Source organism: Chionomys nivalis, chromosome 2 (genome assembly GCF_950005125.1).
Source record: "Chionomys nivalis chromosome 2, mChiNiv1.1, whole genome shotgun sequence".
NCBI classification, from domain to species: Eukaryota; Metazoa; Chordata; class Mammalia; order Rodentia; family Cricetidae; genus Chionomys; species Chionomys nivalis.
Genome location: NC_080087.1, coordinates 40,091,526 through 40,113,564, shown reverse-complemented (window position 1 = coordinate 40,113,564; position 22,039 = coordinate 40,091,526). Strand labels below are relative to the sequence as shown.

The window sequence follows — 22,039 nt, the reverse complement described above, 5'->3', positions numbered from 1 at the left end:
GTATGAGTTAGATTTATCTTACTTTTGGACACCTTTATAAAATTAATGTGCAGTAAAGTAGGCTGTATATTCCCTCCCCAAAACTGTTTCTAGAAATATGCTCAGAAGCATATTTGTAATTATATCCCAATAGAAAGTACATTCCTGAAGATGAGTGGTGAAACGGCCCGCATTTTGTTACTGCATAATAAAAGCCACTACCACACATTGTAAAGTAACAGAATCTAAGAGCTACTTATTTTAGAATACCACCTCCCTGACATATATTCAGTCAAGTAAGAGAAGGATTGCTGCGTTTAACAGCTACAGTGGAGCCTTACAGGTATGAGTATAGTCTCCTTGACAAAGGCTGCCACATACACAGAACAAGTGTCATTTCAACAGAGAGGCGATAGAATGGTATGTCCAAGCATGTTAAATGCCTCATATAAAAGTAGAGCTTCACAGCTCTCAGGGCCACGGTAGCATTCTGTGTATCATACTTTAACATTTGCATTTGTCTTTTAAGAGAATATTATAGTAACAATAAATTCCCTAAATATCTTCTTGCCTCTCAGCAAAAACACTTTACTTGGCATGTTCCCCAAAAGACCCCATTCAGCCCACCCATCCTAGAAGCAATGTGGAGTTTCATTTTATCTGTTTATTATTTATTGTTTATTCTGTTATCACAGAGATGATATTCAGTCTCTAGATGGCTGTTCAAGTTTAGCTTCAAAGTCCAGCCTTTCAAGATTCACCTTCTTTTCATCCTTGAGCTTGGTCTGTGAGTCATTAGGTTCTCAAACTCCACCTTGGTCTTTCTCCTCCTTTCCTCCTTACTTGCTCTTTCTCACTCCTTGTATTCTCCAGCTCACCACTCGCCTTCATCCTCTCTCCTCAACCTTCCCTATAGGCAGTTTCTAACATAAGTTGCTGATCATTTTTATACCACAAGCAATAAAATCACACAATTTATTCGACGTATTATAAAATCCTTCTTCCCAAGTATGTCTTGTATATCCAAGACAAGATTTACTTAGGCATAAAGATGTGAGCAAAACTGTAATTCTGCAGTTAAATGTCAAAACCCTTGGATATAATTTACAATCACAATTGGCATTTCCCTAGCCAGTTTCTTTTTGTTATCCAGAAAGCTATCTTTATGATGTTTCATAAAATCTGTTATTTATATTACTTTCACCAAGACCATTAATAATCACCTCCATTTTGAATTTTTGCTTAATGGGCCTTCATACGGGGATTGTTGATTTGGAGTTCATATTAGAATCACCTGGAGAGCTTTAAAAATAAAAACAACTAGCCCAAATAGCACAATCTCTGGAGACAGGGCCTTGATAGTCTCAGTTTTAAAACTTGTCCTGGGGATACTAATACAGAGCTGAGAGTGCTATATTTTCAGACCCTTAATTCAAGACCATCCATTAGAGCTGAGCAACTGTTGAAAACTATGCCAGTTTTATGAGGTTTAGACAGACAAAATAAACCTGCGTGAAGTGTGATAAGGGAGGAGATATGATGTATCATCTGAACAGCAGAAAGCCCTCTCACTGCACGGTATGATTTCTCAATAGGAAACTGATAAACTCAAGGCACTGAGTTGAGCAAGCAGGGCTGTCTCAAAGAGAATCAATCACTTCATTCTAGGAAGAAAGTAAAGTGCACACAGGAAGGCATGGGCATGAGAGTGTGCTGAATCCCTGCAAGGTAGCCCTCAGGAGAAGGGGACTGCACTGCTGTGGTTGTCGAGGGGAGAAACAGTGCAACCGTAGAAGTAAATGTAGTGCAAGCTATGCTCAAACTTATTTCCAAAACTACTCAAAAATGAACAACTGGGGTTTTGTTTAGTTTTTGTTGTTATTTGTTTGTTTTTAATGTCTTACCAGATTATTGGTGATCCCAAGTGTCCTCCTTGTTGTCAGGAAAACCTAAATGGGGAGGCAACTGCCTAAGGAGAAGTAAACATTCCTTTCTTTTATAGGCTCTACAATTCCAGACTAGTTTAGCTTGACTACTGGTGATCAGTAAGACTACTATAAATAGCATGTGGGGGAGGGGAGACTCAACTCTATCAAATGGATTAACTTTGGAGCAGATCATTAATTCAAAAATGCTTCATTTTTCTCCTAACCTGTTCTTCTCGGAGCAATTGTCTCCTCTAACTCTTGTTTATTATTCTTTTTAAGTCCATACAGAATTTTCAAACCTTGCCATAAATTAGGGAAAACTCCATGTAAATACGAGGTGGAAGTCTGGGCTTCCTGTCAGAGCTCATTGTGCTTGTTAAGGGGGCTCTTTGGGAAAATTTGGGTTGCAATGAGTCACTAGGCCAAATCCCAATAACCACAATTGCCAGAAGTAATTAGACTGAAGAAAGCCAGGCTCCTTGGGAGGAGGGTCATCACAGCATGCTTGAGACATTGCTCCGTGCTCAGACCTAGTTACTTGTCCCTAAGGATTGGGAGCAATCATGAGCTACAGAAAGCAGGAAACTACCCAAAACAATGCTTTCCCACCAACTTTCTTCTCAATAGGTTATTCACCCTGAGCATGCACGAGATGGAAATATGCCACCAGCACCGCCGCCGGCGGGGGCACAGTGCACGTCACAATCCTCATAAACCACCTGTCTGTCTGCAAGAGTGCAAAACCCACACAGAGAAGGCCTGCTGTCATTATGGCAAGTCTGCCTCCTTCCTTCCTGAACAGATAAAAAGAGCCCCAGGAATTCAGTCTTTGTAAAAGAATTATCTGAAGGGGAAAGAAAGGAAAGAGAAAAAAAATTCCCGTAAACATCCCCAGGTCAATTTAGACATAATATTAGTGAAAGAACTCTCAGTGATAAGAAGACGGTAATGCATGATGATGGCAGGGCAGGAGTGCTAAAATCTACAGTTAGAAAAAGGCCGAGGGCAAATTTAGGATTCCTTGTACTTAATTAAACTAACCCCTTTCAGAAGCCTGGTGTCAGATAAGTAGAAACTATCAACGAAGAAGTGGAACTATCATTTGAAAGTTTCAGTATAAGAAACAGAAAGACTGTTAAATGTTTCCATACAACAAGCACAAAGGGATCTGTACACAGTAACGAAGGGGAAAGTTTGCTTCGAAGCCATTGCCATCGTCTGGAATACTCGGGGTGTCCTACTGCCTCGTGGGATGGATCTTTAATTGAACAAAACCATAAAGATCCCAGGGCTCACTATCCTTAAAGTTGCAAATTCCTTGTAATCTAGAATGAATTCAGTATATTCTTTTATTCCTTTCATCTTAGGCTACTAGATCTTTGTTTAAACATATGGAAACAAATACCACTATTCTAAATTTACAGATGAATTCATTTGCTGGTCAGATTGTATTAGCAACTGGCAATCTCCAGATATCCGGTAGATGTGTTCTGTCCTCATATAGGCAATGAGATGGAATGAACTGCTTCTCATTGTGATAACTTAGGAGAGCCATAGAATTCATTGCATTTCTTGGGAATTTGTCAGATCTAGTGATAGAAAAATCCAGTTTTTCTTTCCCAGTTGAGCTGCAGACAGACTTTGAATGATTCCCACTACCACCGCCATCTTCAGCGTCCAGAGACCTCCTGGAAACTATTTGCCAAGGACTTTAATATACTGTTTGTGATCTAAAGGAAATGTTTATAATTCTGCAAATTTGTATGAAATAGTTTTTAGACAAACTACTTAATTTATGGGCTATTGGGGAGAAGCAATGTAACTCAACACAAGCATGCATGCTGCATTTATATTATCTCAGTGAATGGTAGTTCTCTCCCAATATATGAAGCTTTCCTGCTGATTCCACCTAGAAACTGCCTTTGAAATTACAGCTCAAAATGAGTTCGATGCCTCAACACACTTCTTGTACAAGTTTCTATTTGTGGACAATTTATCCAGTCTCTGAAAACTATGTGTTTTCTCTCCTTTAAACCTGGAACCAGCATGAAGTCATTTTTACAAGAGCAATAAACTAAAGTGGTTTTTCAAATATCTTACTTGACTTTCTTTTCATGTTGAAGTACCTTTTGTTAATATAAGCTCTTCAGATTCTAGCAGGAAGCTCCCTAAAATTCTAGGGCTGCTTAAAATTATATGACCAGAAATCTCCTTTCTCCCCAGCTACCAGCCCTCTCCTTCTGGGAGTATGCCAGATATTTTTCACGATTCATTCTGACAACCATTCTGGTGTAAATATTTAGAGAAATCCTTTCCATTAGAGATTAAACAAAGTATAAGTAACTGTTTCGAAATGATAGGTCCTTATTATTGTTTGCAAGAGCAGACCTTATTTCATCTCATGCATAGAGGCTGACACCCTCCATAAAGACCAAAGGAAAAGTAACCAAGCCAGGAATTACAATGTGCTGTATGTAATTTGAACTGCAAACTATTACCTATCATTTATCTCTAGAGGGCTTATGTTTAAATAATGTAGAGAAAAATGAATTAATTTAAGCTGAAAATAAAAAAGATAAATTTAAATTGATCGAAAAGGTAAGGGGCAATAACATTATCTCTTCATCACTTAAATAGCCCCTTGCTGTTTTCCCATATGCTCACCAGAGTGAAGCAACATGTGTGAGGTCTGCTCTGACATAAGCTCTGGTTTCTCTCTTATTACTCAAGAATTAGTATTAAAGGGGATGTGGGCTGAACGCTAATGCTTATATCCAATATCACTTGTGAGAACAGAGTGGCAGCCTCAACCTCATGGAGTAAGCCCACCGGTGTCCTCATTCCGTGTTTCCTGGCCACTCAAAATTCTCAAATAACGAGCATATGTAGGCTTGCCTCCCGCAGCATCCAGAGTGAATTGGTGACTGAGTCAAGCCCTCCAGTTCTCAGCTCTCCTATATAATCAATACAGCAGAGGAGTCGATAAGACTTATACACATCTCTAGCACAAGTAAATCATCTATGGAGGACTTACAACACTTAGCCCTGATGGATAGCTGCTATACCATATTTTTAGGGGAAAATAACAAAGAAAAAATAGGCAAGTTTATTACAGACATTTTTTGGAAAAATTGTTTTAAGTCCTCAGTTGACATTGTAGACACATGGATGCAGAAAGATAAGTAGGTTAAGGGTGACACAGCTAGGCATTTGATGTATAAAAAAGATCACTGGCTGAAATTCAGAATAGCACTACAGTATCGGTGATCTCATGGTGTCAGCTGAATAACAAGCACAGACCTCAGAAAACTTTTTTCTCTGTCCTTTGATAATGACACTAAGATATAAAAATCTGTCCTTTTGAGTTCATTTTAACCACTGACAATTAACAAACTAAGACCTCATGTAAGTCTGTTGCTTTTTTCTTTATAAAGTAAGGTTTTAAAAATAAGTTAATGTTTTTTTCAATGAAAAATTATTATAGAACTTAGAGGTGAAGGTGCACATGTGACCCCCAAACCTTGGAAAACTACAGCAGGTGATTTCTGTGGACTCAAGGTCAACCTAAGAACTATGTCTCAACATCTACAATGAGATTTGATCCCTATGTCTTGATGTCGAAAATACAGTACTCACTAAATTTCAAAATGTTTTACATTTGAATCTTGGTTATATACAATGATGTGACAAGAAAAATAATAAGCAGGGAACTATGGGATACAAATGAAGAATTTATTGCGCTTCATTGTAAGATAATTGTAACTTTTGACCTTCTCAAAACATGTGTATTTTTGGATTTTGACTACACTGAGAAACGACTCAGAGGTAGAAGGCAAAGAAGTATGATTGATAGTTGATAGACTGTGGTATAGTTTCCCAAATCACTTAGTCTGTGATTGTGTTGTGGCCACTGAAAAGCAGCTCTACTACTTCTTATTTTCCAGAGAACAGGTTACTGACCTGAAGTCCCTCAATTGTGACATCAATGAGCCTTCCTTGCCTTCTTGCCATATAGAGTTACCTGTCAGAGCTTTGTGGATGTGGAATTAGAGCTTAAATTTAAAAGTATAAGTTTTTCTTGGTGTGTTCATATATCTTTTAGAGTATATTTAAAAAAAAATAAGCAGAAACCAGTTTACTCGAGTTAAATACACGGTAAAAATAAAACCCAACTTTGCCACAGTTAAATTAATCATAAATAGATAGATCGATAGACAAACACAGAATATTGCTAAAGATAGAAGCTTAAATATATTTATAAGTTGTGACATACTCTTTTTTCAGATATGTTCAAATAGAAATAGAAATTGAATTATTTGCAATGAGTGAGTCCAAGCCACATCCAAATATTTATCTGGAGACCAGTATTGTGGAAATGAAGCACAAAGATGGAAGGAAGCGCAGCCTAAAACACTGGAATTTATTAGGCCTCCCAGCATTTTCTTGTCTTAAAATTTATGGCCAATGAATAGGAGTCATCACTTAGTGTGACCTTTGTGACAATCACGGGAAGTACGCTATGTGTACTGTAAACGTAGCTGGCATTGTTAGGTAAAGCTTGGAATGGAGTGGCATAGTTTGGCTGAGCAAATTTCCATTTTGGGTGCATTTATTAATTTCTATAGCTGAACTCTCACACTACTTCATTAACTGGAATTACTTCTACCAAACAAACATTGAAATATTTTATGTTTAAAAATAGTGCATTTTTGTTCATCTATCCAAGGATTTTCTCAAACCTTTTATGGTAACCAGTCCCTTGATCACTACATGGAACATGCAACCAGATCGACTTAAAGCCCCAGCTTGGCAGATGTTTGTCAACACATTATTTGGATTTCTCTGTAAGTCAGTTGATTATTTTTCTAACATCAGCTGATAACTTTGAAAAGGTTCATTCCTAAAATTCAAAGACCTGAAAATAATTTGATTCAGATCTTTTTTTTTTGTAAGTTATAATTAACTCCTGAATGGGTTTAAGTAAAGAAAGGCAACTATCAGCCAATTTTTACATGCTCTATTTTGCAACAAGTGGATGATACATTGATAACAATCACATAAATAAGAACCAGAATGAAAAACATTGAAGGGATATTTCAAAATAATACAGAAATAATAGATCCAAAGGTTAATGTGACAGTCTTCACTATGACACTCTGCTTTTCATTAAGCCTATCAGAAAGGATACCCAGGGGACAGGGAAAGTTAAAAGAGGACATCCCTCTGCAGTGGAGATGGGAATATTATTATTTAATTAGACAATAGGTCAATCTGATACAAGAAATAAACCAGAATAATCGACAGGGTTACAGGGAAGTAGAAAAGGACATTAAACAGTGTGAGATCAGAACTGATGTTTCTCAATGGTTATTCTGGTTGCTAATCTGCATCCGTAGTATTGGTGGGAAATGAAAGACATAAACTCTATTCATTACAGAAATACAGTCTGTGGGGAAGGGTGATTGGAGGTGGAGATGAAGGGAGCTCAGGAATTTCTGACTTTAGGAACTAAAGGGTGCCATTTTTCCCACAAATTTGTCTTTTCAAAGAGAGCTACCTGTTCGTAAACTAAAGAATTATGTCACATGCTCTTCATTTCCTTACTGAAGGACAGGCCACTCACAGAGTCCCAACAGTCTATCACTTATAAATGAAACACCATTTGGTAGCAAACCATTCTTGCCAAATTACCAAACTTCACATTAAGTTATCAGTTTCCCTTCTAGAATGTTCTCATTCTATTCTTGGGGATGAAAAAGCCTCTAGCAGGTCTCCAACTGGTAAAGCATCACTGTGCAATTACTAAAAGTGACTTCTTGCTGGAGAGATGGCTCAGTGGTTAAGAACATTGCCTGCTCTTCCAAAGGTCCTGAGTTCAATTCCCAGCAACCACATGGTGGCTCACAACCATCTGTAATGAGGTCTGGTGCCCTCTTCTGGCCTACAGGCATACATGTAGACAGAACATTGTATACATAATAAATAAATATTTAAAAAAAAATAAAAGTGACTTCTTTTACTGGGTTGCATGGTATGGAGACACTGTTTCATCATTACCAGGTTTTTTTTTAATATCCCTTTTAAATGGGCAGATGTTTAGATAGTCATCTAACAAAGTTCAGAGATATCCTCTGCATAGTATTTTATTACAATCCCAAGTAAGCAGCAAAAAAGAAAAATTAGTATGAAAGGAGGATATTTTGTTTTTTCCTCAATATAAGTCTGGGAGTTTTCCTATACTGATTAAATCCCCATATATTTCCACTGAAATACCTAATATTTTCATAATTTCTTTGACTTTGGCATCAACAGAACGTAGGTATTGAGACTCTTTCTCTGTACTACCAGCTCTCTCTCTCTCTCTCTCTCTCTCTCTCTCTCTCACACACACACACATACACACACACACACACACACACACACAAAATGGCATGGAGACTTCTTATGAAAGCTCAGCCTATAGCTTAAGCTTGTCCTACTAGCTTAAATTGAACCTCTTATATGAATCTACATTTTGCCTCATGGCTTTTTACCTCTCCTCTCCATTTCCTCTGGAGTCTCTCCCCTGTGTAGATTGATCTCATCTTCCTCCCTCTCAGCCTGGAAGTCCCACCTAACCTCTTCCTGCCTAGCAATTGGCCATTCAGCACTTTATTAAACCAATCAGAAGATCCTGTGGCAAAAACATATCTTTACAGTGTACAAAAAAGATTATTCTACAACATTTCCCCTTTTTTCTAAACAAAAAGGAAAGGTTTTTAGCTCCAACCCAGAAAAACTGTTACAATAAGAACAATTACCAGGTAAGAATTACATTTACAATAGTCAGTCCATTTGTATTTGGCAAATTCAGAGAAAGTACTGTATTAGCTATCCTATCTTAGTCCAAGTTTTAGACCTAAGTCATTTTCTGTCTTAACTTGTATTACCATCCTAAAAATATCAAGGTAAATATTTGTTACATGTGAGATTTTGACTGGCTGACAAGTTTTTATTGACAGATCTTTAAGGTCCTGTTAAATTGAATTCTTATCATGAGATGAAAGCAATATCTAGGCAAGAACACCAATCCTTATTTAACAAACCACCTAAAGGAAAAAGAAGAATAGATTGTAGAAGTACCTGGGTTTTATTAGAAAGATTCTTAAAATAAGTATTTATATAAAAATATTACATATAAATGTTCATAATTAATAAGTATCAGGACATTTTTTGACTTAGAAATTCATGATTCTATAAGTTGGAAATTAATGAGCTTTATAGATCTTGATGCTCTCATCTTAAAATTTATGAAAATGAGCAAGATTTCCATAGTCCTATTAAGTTCCACCATAACAGCATCCTCATGAATCTTCTTTCTTCATATGACCTAGTAATTGTCCTCACTTTCCCTCTCTCCATCTTTCAGTCTGGGTTCTTGTCCTCCTAACTGCTGACCATGGCATGTAAGCACCTCAACTACCAGTAATCCCTTATGCCTGGTACTTCTCTTGCCAAAAGCTTCTAGTTTATGTATGTGTGTTTTTTCCTATGTAAAAGCATGAATTTCCTAAACCGTCACACATTTCTTGAATGAGAGTACTTGTTATATCACAGAGTTATCTATCAGTCCTTGGGAGACCGCTTCGGGCAATAGTTGAAATTCTTCATATGGCAAAGATGTCACATTCAAAAAAATGTGATAATTATTATGCCACTTGTGTCAGAGTCACCTGAAATGTTTCTTACAAATGAAGATCCTTACGTCTACCTTCTCCATTCACAAATCAAAATCTTTAGAAGTAGAACCCAATCATTTGACTTTTAAACACATCCCCATGCCATGGAAACAGAAGTAGAGACTGTGCGTGTGTGTGTTTGCATGTGCACAGGAGTACAGGTGTGCTTGAAGACCAGAAGAAGGTTTCACATCCTCTTGGAACTGGAGTTATAAGCTGTTTGAAGTGGCCTGACATGACTGTTGGCAACTGAGGTCCTTGGAAAGAGCAGAACCTGCTTTTAACCACTGAGATATCTCTATAGTCTCACTGTTAATGTTTTTATAATTCATTTTCTCTGTCTCAGTCTGTTTACAGTCCTTTCTTTGGTGAATTGTCAGGCCCATGGGCCTTTTTGTTTGGAATGTGGTCAGTGGGTAATCAGTAATGCATACTAAGTCTGTGTCTGTGACCCTTACAACACAGCTTCTCACATTGACTCTTAGTGAATTTCTGCCTCCTATGTTGCTAAATATCTTAAATTACAAAGACACATCAAAATATGCCCTCTTTCTATACTTTATTATTGGCTAAATCTACCAGCTATCTCAAATACATGCAGAGAGAGACAACTGTGCAATACAGTAAATTGTCTTCGATATATGTATTGCTCTTTTGAGATAGGGTCTCACTGCATAGCCAGGCTGACCTGGATATGGTGTTTATACCATGCTTGGTTCAAACTCACAGACTCCTGCCTGCCTCTGCCTTCCAAGTACTAAGATTAAAAGCATTCACTAGCACACCCTATACTGGCTATAATTAGGATTTTCTTTTTTTTCTTTTATTAGTTCCGTGAGAATTTTAGCATATGTGTTTTATTCATAGTTGCCCCTTTCCACACCTCCCAGATCCTTTACTCTCTCCCTATTCACCAAACTTGGTGCCCTTTTTCCCCCTCACACTTCAATTTGTGCTGTCTTGACCTTACCAAGGGCTCCACTCTTCGTGAAAACTCCCACTCCCTCTTCCAGCAGCTGCCATGGCTCTTCAGCTAGGAGAAGGACTTTGTGCTACCTCCCATACCCATTCTGGTATTCTGCTCTGGCTTGACCTTGCTTGGAGCTTCGGCATGCTGCTGTAACTACTGTGAGTTAATATGGGCAGCTGTCTTTCTGGATCCAGACACTGTTTCCTTGTATTCATCCACCACCTCTGCTCTTAAACTCTTCCTGCCTCTCATCCACAGTGATCCTTGAAAATGGGACACTGTTTCCTTGTATTCATCCACCACCTCTGCTCTTAAACTTTTCCTGCCTCTCATCCACAGTGATCCTTAGTAGAAGGGTATATGTTGGAGATGTCCCATTTTCAATACCTTGGACAGCTGTGGATTTCTATGCTAATCACTCTATACTGCAAATAGAAGCTTCTTTAATGAAAGATGCATTAAGTTACAGTCATAATTGTCAGTTATTAGGAATTAGTTTAACACTATGTCCTTTTAGCAGAATAAAAATATTAAATTCTCCCCTCAAGCCTATGATCTAACTAGTCCCAAGTTCTTGGCCTGACAATATTGTCAGGTAGGTCTTTTATCTTGTAGAGCAGAACTTAAATTCACCCAGAAAGTATTGCTTACTCCCATGATGTTCATGACACTGTTTCATCAGTGGGCATGTCTTCCCAAACCAGTCATTACTGTAGCTCAAAAAAATCATGTTGTGGTAAGACTGGTGATTACTTTTATCTTCTAGTAGCATGTATAGCACCTTCCAGCACTTTGAAAATTACCCTGTAAGGATCAAGCTTCCAAGTGAGTATCAACTTGATTTATTATGTTCTGTGACTCAAGAAGATGGTGTCTTTAGCAATAGGGTTTTACTTTAAGATTTTGGAGGGTAATCAATAACATTATCAATATGACACCTCACTGGCTCACAATTCCAAAAGAGGTACAACTCATTCCTGGCACTGGTTGTTATTGTTGCTGTCGTTGTTGTTGCTTTCTTTTGTCAACTTGTGATATCTCAAATGGCATTTCCATCCCATTAGAGTGACTCCAATTTAACTGTGTGTGTGAATATTTAAGCTTCTATAGCAGTAGGTAGTGACTTTTTAAAAAAAAATATCTTAGTGTTACTTGTCTCTTCCACTCCTTTTTTTTTCCTGCCTATATCCTACCTCAATTCCAATTTCTCCCTTCCTATTTCATTAATGCCCTTTAAACCTTTATATTCTTTCTCCTATCCCTTGAATAACCACAAAGACTGGCTTCGAGAGGGGGAAAGGGGAATACTTATTCACTTCCGGGGGTATGCAAACTGGTGTAGCCACTATGGAAATCAGCATATAAGGTCATTAATAATCTGAAAACAGGTTTATCAGATGATGTAGCTACACAACCCTTGGGCATATATCCAAAGGACTCTATCCTACACTAGAGATACCTGTTAATCCACCACCTGCTCTATTTGCAATAACTAGAAATGGAAATAGCCTAAATGTCCATCAATTGATGAATAAATAGTGAAATTATTGCATATTTACACAATGGAATACTATTCAACTGTTAAGAAAAGTAAAATTAAGAGATTAACAGGTAAATAGATGAAGCTGGAAGCATTAATTCCGAGCCCTGATCCTGAAAGACAAGCATTATATTTTTCTATCATTTGAGGATCTTATCTTTGAATTTTCATATACTTGTGCTTCATTGGGAATATCTATGGAGGTCAAAATACTAACATGGAATAATGGGGATGGTGTGGGTCTTCTGGAAATGGGAGATAGAAGGTAATGGTACTTAATGGATTTTTAATGAGTTTTAGAATTTTAATGAATGTTAGGTACTTTATACAATGTCTTTCTAAATACTTCTCAGAAATTATCATGTTGATGATCCCGTACTGAAGATAAACAACCCTCGATTTGAAAGAGGTAGGCAAATCTTGCCAAAATAAATAATCAGATTCCAATCTCTTGACACAGGTAATTTGTGTTATTCATCTTTGTATGTTTGCTAGCTAACAGGGTGAAAGTGTTTAATAACTTAATTTTCAAATAAATACTTGGATTAAGAGATAAATGTTAGTAACTTAGCTAGAAAAATAAAATTGGAATTCCAAACCGGACTGCAAACTGAGAGCCCACACTCACCACTGTTTTTGGCCTTCTCTGGGAAGTGTGCAGGGCTCATAGCCAAACGAGGCACCATGGCAGGGAGAGTGCATCAAAGTTCCCCCAAAACAGCTCACTCAATAAGGTGCATCTTTATTCTTCTGTGTCATCAGTGATTACATTAATCTAGGAGAAAGAGCTACCTATTTTTCTCTGCTCCCAGCTTTAAATGCAACTCATAAAGCCAGGTATTTTTTTTTAATGGTACGCCTACTATTTGCACATCTTCCTGTGCCTATTAAAACACCACAAATCTTCGCCTGCTGTTTGCTTATGCTAAGACTTCGGCCATCAGATGTGCTACTTTAGCATGCTATGTGGCACGAAGATCCAAGTTTATTCATAATATAACAAAGTAGAGTTTGTTTTTTTGCACAGACTGAAGTTTGTTTCGCTCAAGAATGTGAGTTGGTAGTTACGGCTTCACACCCAGGCAAAGTCAGTACCATTAAACTATCACATTTTCTGTTTATGTTAACTAATTATTTCTCCCATTAAGAAAAGGGGGGATGGTTCTGTTAGCCTGGCCAGAGCACATAATGATTCCCACTGTCGGATGAACACTGTTGGACCTGTCTGCTGAAAAACGCTGTTATTTACCACCTACAAACTCATCAACAGTCCTGGCTCTCTGCAGAATCTGGATCCTCAGCCCTCCCCAACCCCTCTTGTCCTCTGTTCACCTCCACTTGGGAACATGGCCACTTGGAGAAAGGGAAGTTTCCCTTCCCTTAGAACCAGCTGGGGATGCTGACTCAGTACCTTACATGTTAACTCAGAGCAGAATGTGCTCGCTTTATGATGGCGTTTCTATTTGTGGTTAAGGTCAAGATCCTTTGCTCTTGATCCTTCAGACACCTTGATACACTCTCAGGATCAGACTGAACCAGTAGATCAGACGAGGTTATCAAAGGAAAGTAATATGATTTTTTTCTATTATTCAACTCAACTTTGAAATCTATCCATGAATTATTATTCTTTTAATAAATAAAGTAACATAATGTGGAGACTCTTATGTAAGTCTCATTAGATTGAAAGCCACAGTGTTAGTTTTTGCATTCATTGAATTTTTTGCATTAATAGATTTAGAAAAATGTAAGCAAAGACTATATGTTAGGCTGTAATGATTATAAAGATTTTATTCTCTTATGTTTTATAACTTTCCCTTTTCTCTTTGCTTACCACAATACACAAAGATACTCCATTAAAAAGGGGAATGACAATTTAAAACCTCCAAGCAAACTAAAATTACTGCCAGTGGAAGATAGGCAGGAGCAGAGGGGAAATGGAATGTTCTCACATGAAGGAACCCAGAGATGGATACATGGGCTCTTGGAGTTCTGGAATCGGGGTGCAAATTCCCAAGTATGTGCCTAGTTAGAACATTTCCTCTGATATAAAAATTAGTAAGTGAACACATTTGTTTTTAAAATACAGAATACCTGCTCTTTTCCCAACCTGTAATATCAAGAAAACTTAAAGTGAATAGAACTATCAGACCAAATATGTTCTCTCTTTTCCTTCTAACATTTACAAAGTACAGAGTCCACAGACACTAACTTGACCTGTGGACTTCATTTAAGAAGGGCTTCTGGGGTTGGATTCTGCCCTGCTCTAGCCTCTTCACCTGTCACTCACAGTGCTGGAGCCTCATAGGTTCCTTTCGTGCTGTCCCTCGTGGCTAGTTCTTTCTCAGTGCTGAAAAGCCTTTGCACTTGCAGGTTTTTGACTAGACTGTTTCTCAGATGCACAAAGATGGCTTCTGTGGCTTCTCCTCACCATCCAGGCCTCAAACAAAGAATAATGTCCAAATGCCCCACCTCACCACTGTGCTTATAGTAGCATCTCTGAGTGAGTCTGTGTCGTGTATGCCTGAGATCTGATTTAATCTATATTTATCCAACTCTGCATTTATGTTTCTATCAACTGGTTAGCACCATGACATCAAGAACTGGACATTGCCTTCACCCATGTATTCTCTATATTGTACTGAAAACCTTAATTTACAGCCTCTATGTTACATTCATGCACAATAAACTTATTTTTATATTTGATTCATCCTGACCCCACAGATTGGGTTAAGATAAATGTTGCCCTTGCTAACCAAGCTTACATCAAACTACCAAGTGTTCTACATATGGTGAATTTCAGGAATTATACCACTACTACAATTTTCTTAGAATTTTGAGTCGACTTGATTTTAGTGAAAAAAGTGGCTATTCACTATTTAATGTTAGCCTCAGCTTAGGTAACTGAGAATTTGTTTCAAAATATTTAAAGTATAAAACTGTTAGATTTATTATAGGAAATTATTATTTAATAAAAAAGGTTTACCAAGTTCCCAGAGAAATTATTCCTATGAAAAATAGTGTGTTTCCTTGCATCATAATAATGGTGGATCACTAGCTGTCCAAGACTCAGCAGACGTGAGTGTACTTTTTACTATACCTGTTGAGAATTGTGTGAACTCAGGTGGAGACTCATTTTTCCAGCTAAAAGTGATAAGCTGGGATAAAAGATATGGCAGACTTGGCATTCTAACAATTAATTTTTTTAGTTTGATATAATCCAGTAATTTTATTCATTTTAAAAATGTTTTTCTTTTATTGAACATTTACTTTTTCCTTATATAATATATCCTGATTATGGCTTCCCTTCCCTGTACTCCTCTCACTTCCTCCCCACTTTACTCCCAACCACAGCTATTCACGTTCTGTCTCTCATTACAAAGCAAACAGACTTCTAAGGGATAATAATAAAATAAGATAAAACAAAATCTAATACATCATGATAGGACAAAACAAATAGATAGAAAAGATCCCAGGAAAAGACACAAGAAATAAATATAGATTCAGAGACCCACTCGTTTACACATTCAGAAATCTTATAAAAACACTATACTGGAAGCTATGATCTATACACAAAGACCTATAGAATAAAAAGAGAGAGTGTGTGTGTATATATGTGTGTGTGTATATATATACATATACATATATACATATATACACATATACATATATATATATATACAAATTTTAAAAAGCTTTGACTTGACATTATAAGACAAGGAACCTTAAAATATGCCGTTGAGTTAATTTTCTGTTGACTGTCTACTTGTCTACTTCTGGGCATGCAGCCTACCCTTAAGAGTGGTTGGTTTCCCTAGTGAGATTCCCCTAAAGGAAATGAAAATTAGTGCCTTGCCTATGCACAGGTGAAACACCAAGTGAAGTATGTGTAGATGTGTCTGTGCATGGCGGCATGTGTATATGGTATATTTGCATATATATACATATATATACACACGTGTGTGAACACATATACACAACCACATCTGTATGCTTATATATATTTAAATAACAGTTGAATTTTAAATCATTTAATATACTAATATTAAACATTATATCTAATAGGTAAATAGCATTTAAAGATAGCAATATTTCTTATGTCTACATCGACAAATATCGTTGTTTCAATAGATTATCATTAAATAATAATAGCACTATGGGACTGTGAATAAGCAACTTTTTATCCAGTTATCACAGCGTGGGGATCTAAAATAGTGCTGGAGTTGGAAAGATGATCTTGTGGTTGAGAGCTTTCCAGAAAGCATGAGGACCAGAGTTCAGATCCCCAGAGTCCATAAAAATGCCGAGTGGATATTGCCCCCACCTGTAATTAGAGCAGTGGTTCTCAACCCATGGGTCACGACCTTTGTATGTCAGGGGAGGGTCAAACAACCCTTTCACAGGAGTTGCCTAAGACCACCGGAAAACACAGATATTTATGTTACAATTCATAACAGTTGCAAAATTACAGTTATGAAGTAGCAATGAAAATAAGTTTATGGTTGGGGTGACCACAACATGAGGAACTGTGTTAAAGGGTCACAGCATTGGGAACGTTGAGAACCAATGACTTAGACCCTCTGACTGCATAGACAAGGGGTTCCTAAATCCAGCTTGTCAGTGAGACTAAACATGTTTGGGAATTCCAGATTTGAATGAGAGATCCTATGTCCTTGAATAAGCTGAGTGATTGACAGTGATTCCCAAGGTCAGCCTCAGCACTCCATATCCCACACCCCACACATGTACACATGAAAATAGAAAAAAAAACACAGCATTGTATCCAATTAAATAATTATGCATGTTCAAATAAGCTTTTGTGCCTACTTTGATATCTATCCCTAACTCTTCCAAGTTGTTTAAAAGGCTAGGGATGCCCAGCCATGTTCAGATTTAAGCATCAACTTATAAATTAAGAAAAAAGAATCTCGATATTTTCTTGGTGTAGTTACCCAAAATTTGTAAGAGACTATTGAGTAGCTTTAATCTTTAACGTTTGATCTTTCTTTAAAATGGTCTTGCTAGGCAATCAAGGAACTATGAATCATCCCTAAAGTTTCAGTTACCATAGTATCTCACTATAATAATAGATGGAAACAATGCTTCTGCAATCAAGTCTGCTTTGTACATTTCCTAACTTAGTCAAGATAACAAAACAAAAATGAAACACAGTCACATTTTCTCTAGGAAAATGGATTACTGAAGAAAAGGACATCTAGAAAAAATTTTTGTTGTTTAACTTTCTGTTAAGTATTCATCAATTTAACACTTGTTTTTATAAACACCATTACTGGATGCATCCTTTCAATTATTAATAAAAATCAATGCAATAAATAATCACTCTGTAGAAGAAGCTGGGACCTACCAAAAAGTCTATCAAGAAATCACCAAATCGGCTGGGCGGTGGTGGCGCACGCCTTTAATCCCAGCACTCGGGAGGCAGAGGCAGGCGGATCTCTGTGAGTTCAAGGCCAGCCTGGTCTACAAGAGCTAGTTCCAGGACAGGCACCAAAGCTACAGAGGAACCCTGTCTCGAAAAAGCAAAAAAAGAAAAAAAAGAAATCATGAAATCAAATGAACTTCTTATCTCAAGAAACAGTGTGTAAGAGGGGCAGGCCTGAACCATGGTGAATGAGAGGTCTCTTTTCTCTCTTCTTTCTCTCAAGGCCCCTGGGAGGGTCTGGGTAAGTGTTTTTGTTTTGCTTGCTTCTTTATTTTTTAGTTAAAATGACATTTGTCAAATTTGGGAATATATAACATTTTAATTAAATAACTTATAAAATCACAAAATCACTCGTATGTAATCAACACTTATATTGAATTCAATCAAGCTTGTCTTAAGGACCTAAAGTTTATTAAATTTGCATATCTGAACATTTTCCAGCTACAAGTAAATGAGGATCAGGGATAATAATCTGCAACACATGACAATTTATTTCTTTCGCATAGCAATTTAAATAGATGGCAGTTACACTGTAGAAATGGAGTAAAGGAAGGGAGGCCCATGAAGCTTGCTGTGAGTTGTTGCACGGAGTTCTTGATCAATTGGCTTGATGCATCATGAACAATGCAAGTCGCAACTTGAAGCTTAGCAGCTAGATCATTGGAAGCCTTCTGAATTCCTGTGAATTTTACCCATTTTCTCATTCATATCTATCCCCTTTACATTAACATTTACCAATATTCAAAGGAAGCTGCCAGACACCAAAGATGTATATTTTAATCTCGATCGCAGCTCTTATTTGTTTAGTAATTTACAATGTTGCTGAGACCTAGCTTTGAGTTTCAAAAGTGAATCTTCCTGGTAGCTTCTACTTTCACAGGTCACAGAACAGTTGCCACATTAAAATGTGCTATTTTATGGGACATATGCTCCTAAATATGAAGTTTCAGGAAGAAACAAGGTACCATTAAAACTTGCTCATTATTCATCCCTTTTTCTTCTAAAAATAATTCTTTATTTTGTGCTGTTTCCTTTTTTTTTTTTTTTAATCCATCAGGGCTTTCTCAACACCTTACATAGTTGCCACCAGAGATTCCCATGTATATCCCCAACAAACACTCCAAAGTAAGTTTTGTTCCTGTTTGATCATGCCATATTATGCCATGATATTATGATTAGAGTCCCCTTTCCGCTCCCCCAACCTGTTCTAATTCTCGACCTGCAGACTTTCTCATCCCAAGTAGCACCTTCTCTCTCAAGAACTCAAAAACCCAACTTTTCAAAGCTACTTTCTTATCCAGGTGACTTCTGTTGGTTGCCTGATTACACCACCTTGGTGCTGTTAGAACCCCCACCCAATCCTTACCATATCACTTTGCCTTAGGTTATTGGAAATTACCTTCAGCCTTTTTCATAGAATACCACATTAAGCACCTTGTTATCTCTAGGTCTGCCATGGTGTTAGGGAAAAACTGTTTTAATATAAATCATATCACACACTCACGAGATAGAAAGAGAATGATTGTCACTCCATGTTCCACAATGGATTCCATAATAGAAACACATCCTAATGTCCCCAGTCTTCCTGAGAGTCCTTATTCTTCCTTTATCTGAAACTTTCAGACCCTCGCATCAAACTCATACCGGTCTCTTTTCAATTGAACCAATGATGGTGTTTCCTGCTCTAGCATGCCATCGACATGCATGTGTGCTGGTAAACTCCACTTACTTTCGAAGACAAAGTGGAAATTTCTACAAAGCAAAGCATCCCTTACATCTCCACTGCCCTACCTTCAATGTTCATATATAACAACACAGAAAAAAATTGTTTGATAAATATAGTAATGTATCAGTAAAAATAAAGTCAATAGAATAGGCCCAAAAGAAAGAAGTAGGACAAACTAAATTCTATTTTTTTTGTCTTACAATCACAGAATTTTACAGCTGAAAGAGCTCTTACAGGCAATCCAAAGTTTTCTGCGGTTTCCATATAAAAAGTAAAAAGCTCTTGTCTTAAGATGAAGTTTGGGAAATTCGTATCTAGTTGTGTAATACTGACTATAATTTCAGTGATCCTTATACAGCGTTCATGAAAGCCCTCACTACAGTATTCACCCATAAAAACAGGATCCCAGAATCTGAACTTCAAAGTCTTAACTTCTGTCATTTCCCATAGCCACCATATAAACTTTGCCAAAGAAAAAAAAATATTTTTTGTCATTTTTTGCTCAAACAGCACTGTCCATATCATGCATTCTCTGACTACAAACAAGCAAATCCTCACCACAAGCTGGGACAGCTGAACCTCCCTCGAATTTTCAAAAACTTTTTTCGTAATGAAAAATACAGAAAGATTTGTTATATCACAATATTGACTTGCATCATTTCACTGGGAAAAGTTTTAGAATAGCAGGGAATTGAGCAAGGTCTTGGCATATCGTCCCATGTCACAGGAAATGGTTACCAATAGTTAGATGCACTCAGGGCTGTTTCTCAGAAGTTTATGAACATCCAAACCCAGTTATTTAAATAAAACATCTCAAGGAATGTTAGTGTTTGAGTCCCTGAAATTGTAAACCACATTAATATTAATAACTGATCTATTTAAAGCTGTTTCATCATTCATAAAAGCTTGAGGGTACATCATTTCAAAATCACATTTTCTTTAAGAAACCGCATTTCAGAGGTATCGATAGAACCGTGGGGAACAATTGGATCCATCCTCATTGAACCCGGAATCACTGCCTGACTGAACTGGAAGCAATTTTTTTTCAAGTATGATCTACTTTTCCACAGACAGGTTTTTGTGGGGAAAAAAAAATCTTTCCAGGTTGTACTTACACCTCTAGCTTCTGCTTCGATTCTGATTGCTTCTGAACACTCGGGGCTCTCCTGCACCTTTTGTGTTGAGGGTGTATCCCTCCTTAAAAATAGGTTCTCGTTTTCTCCAAGTCCCCAGTGCTGAGTGCTTGGCATGAAAAATGTCCCTGATACTTGGAAAGGATCCCATACCAGTCCCTCAGGTCCCATAAAGGCAAAACCTCCTCGTCCACTTTATAGAACCGCTCCACCCCACAGAAGAACATGTACAGGAAAAACAGCCTTCCCTTCCCCCACATGTTTCCTCAGTTTATTTATGAAACGTCTTGGAATGAGAATAAGCTGCTTGTGGTTCCTGTGGCTGATTCGGGGATGGTTTCCTGCAGGCCGGGGAGAAGCTGGTCAACCGAATGACCTCTATGTAGCTAGCCCATATACCCCAATGGGAAGGTTCTTTGATTTTATGGGTCCCGTTTCTAACTATGTCTAGAGAACTTAGTTTTTGCAATGAAGAAGTTAATAACCAAATATGACTGAGAAGACAGACTAATGATGTCACGGTCTATTGGACCTCATGCCTTCCCTTGCTATTATACTCGAAATCTGAAGTATTCCTCACAGGCTCATGTTCTGAAGACTTGTTGCCCAGCTTGTAAATGATAATATCTTGGGAGGGGGTGGAGCCTTTAGGTGAGGCCTAGCTGGTGGAGAAAGATTATTAACCGGGGACCTTCGAAGTTTATTGCCCAAAACCCAGTCCCCCTCCCACTTCACTTCCTGGTGGGGCACCATATGACTGGAGGGCCTTGTTTCTGCAATAGAGTTTAATAATCTTACAGCACTATGAAGACAGATTAATCGTGGCCATGTCTAATGATGCTTATACTTTCCTTTATCAATAAAAGAAGTCAGAAATATGCTAAGATACCTGCGTGTTGACTTCTGCTTATCAAAGGGACATCGTTTTCCTCCTGGCATCTAGAAAGGCCTATAAGGGATTAGCGTTGTATATGAACAGAAAATCCATTTGGAAAAAAAAGATAAGCTTGACCACTACATGAGACACGCTCTTGTTTAGTCCTATCAGGTGACACATAATTAATGTCTATAGGCATGTTAAATGAGAGCTCAAGTAAATGATGACTCAAATAATTCTTTATGTTTGTTTGTTATTGCCAGTGTTCATTTATGACTGTTAAAAAATCTCGGAAGGTGTGTTCACAGTGATCTTTCTGCTAAACTAGTCCATCCTCAGTAAATACACCTTTTACTTGAACATATTTAAATAGAGTCACAAAAACTCTAAGGTCTCTCCCAAAGGACAAAAGAGTACACATTAATCATGATAAGCACTGACATTTGAGCTATACAAACTTACTAATAAAAATTAAATGCTCTATTTAAATAAATTCTTACATTATTTCAATTTGAATAGTGAGAAGAAATTTTCAGAAAATCATTGGGCAGTGACAAGATGCTAATGCAGGTTCTGAATCAGTTTGAGTTGGATCAAAACGTAAACTGTGCTCTTAGGCCAGAGTTGAAAATAGATGTCCCAGACCCAATGTCCTTACCCAGCCTCCTCACTCGAAATGCATGTTATTATACCTGCTGAGAAATCAGAGACATGTGCTTATCATCTGT

The 22,039-nt window shown here is 37.5% G+C and overlaps 1 protein-coding gene across 2 annotated transcripts in view; it reads left to right on the top strand.

Moving 5' to 3' along the window:
• Positions 1–22,039, top strand: part of Rspo3 (R-spondin 3) — an 84,133-nt gene that overhangs the window by 8,450 nt on the left and 53,644 nt on the right. The gene's annotated exons all lie outside the window — the stretch shown is intronic.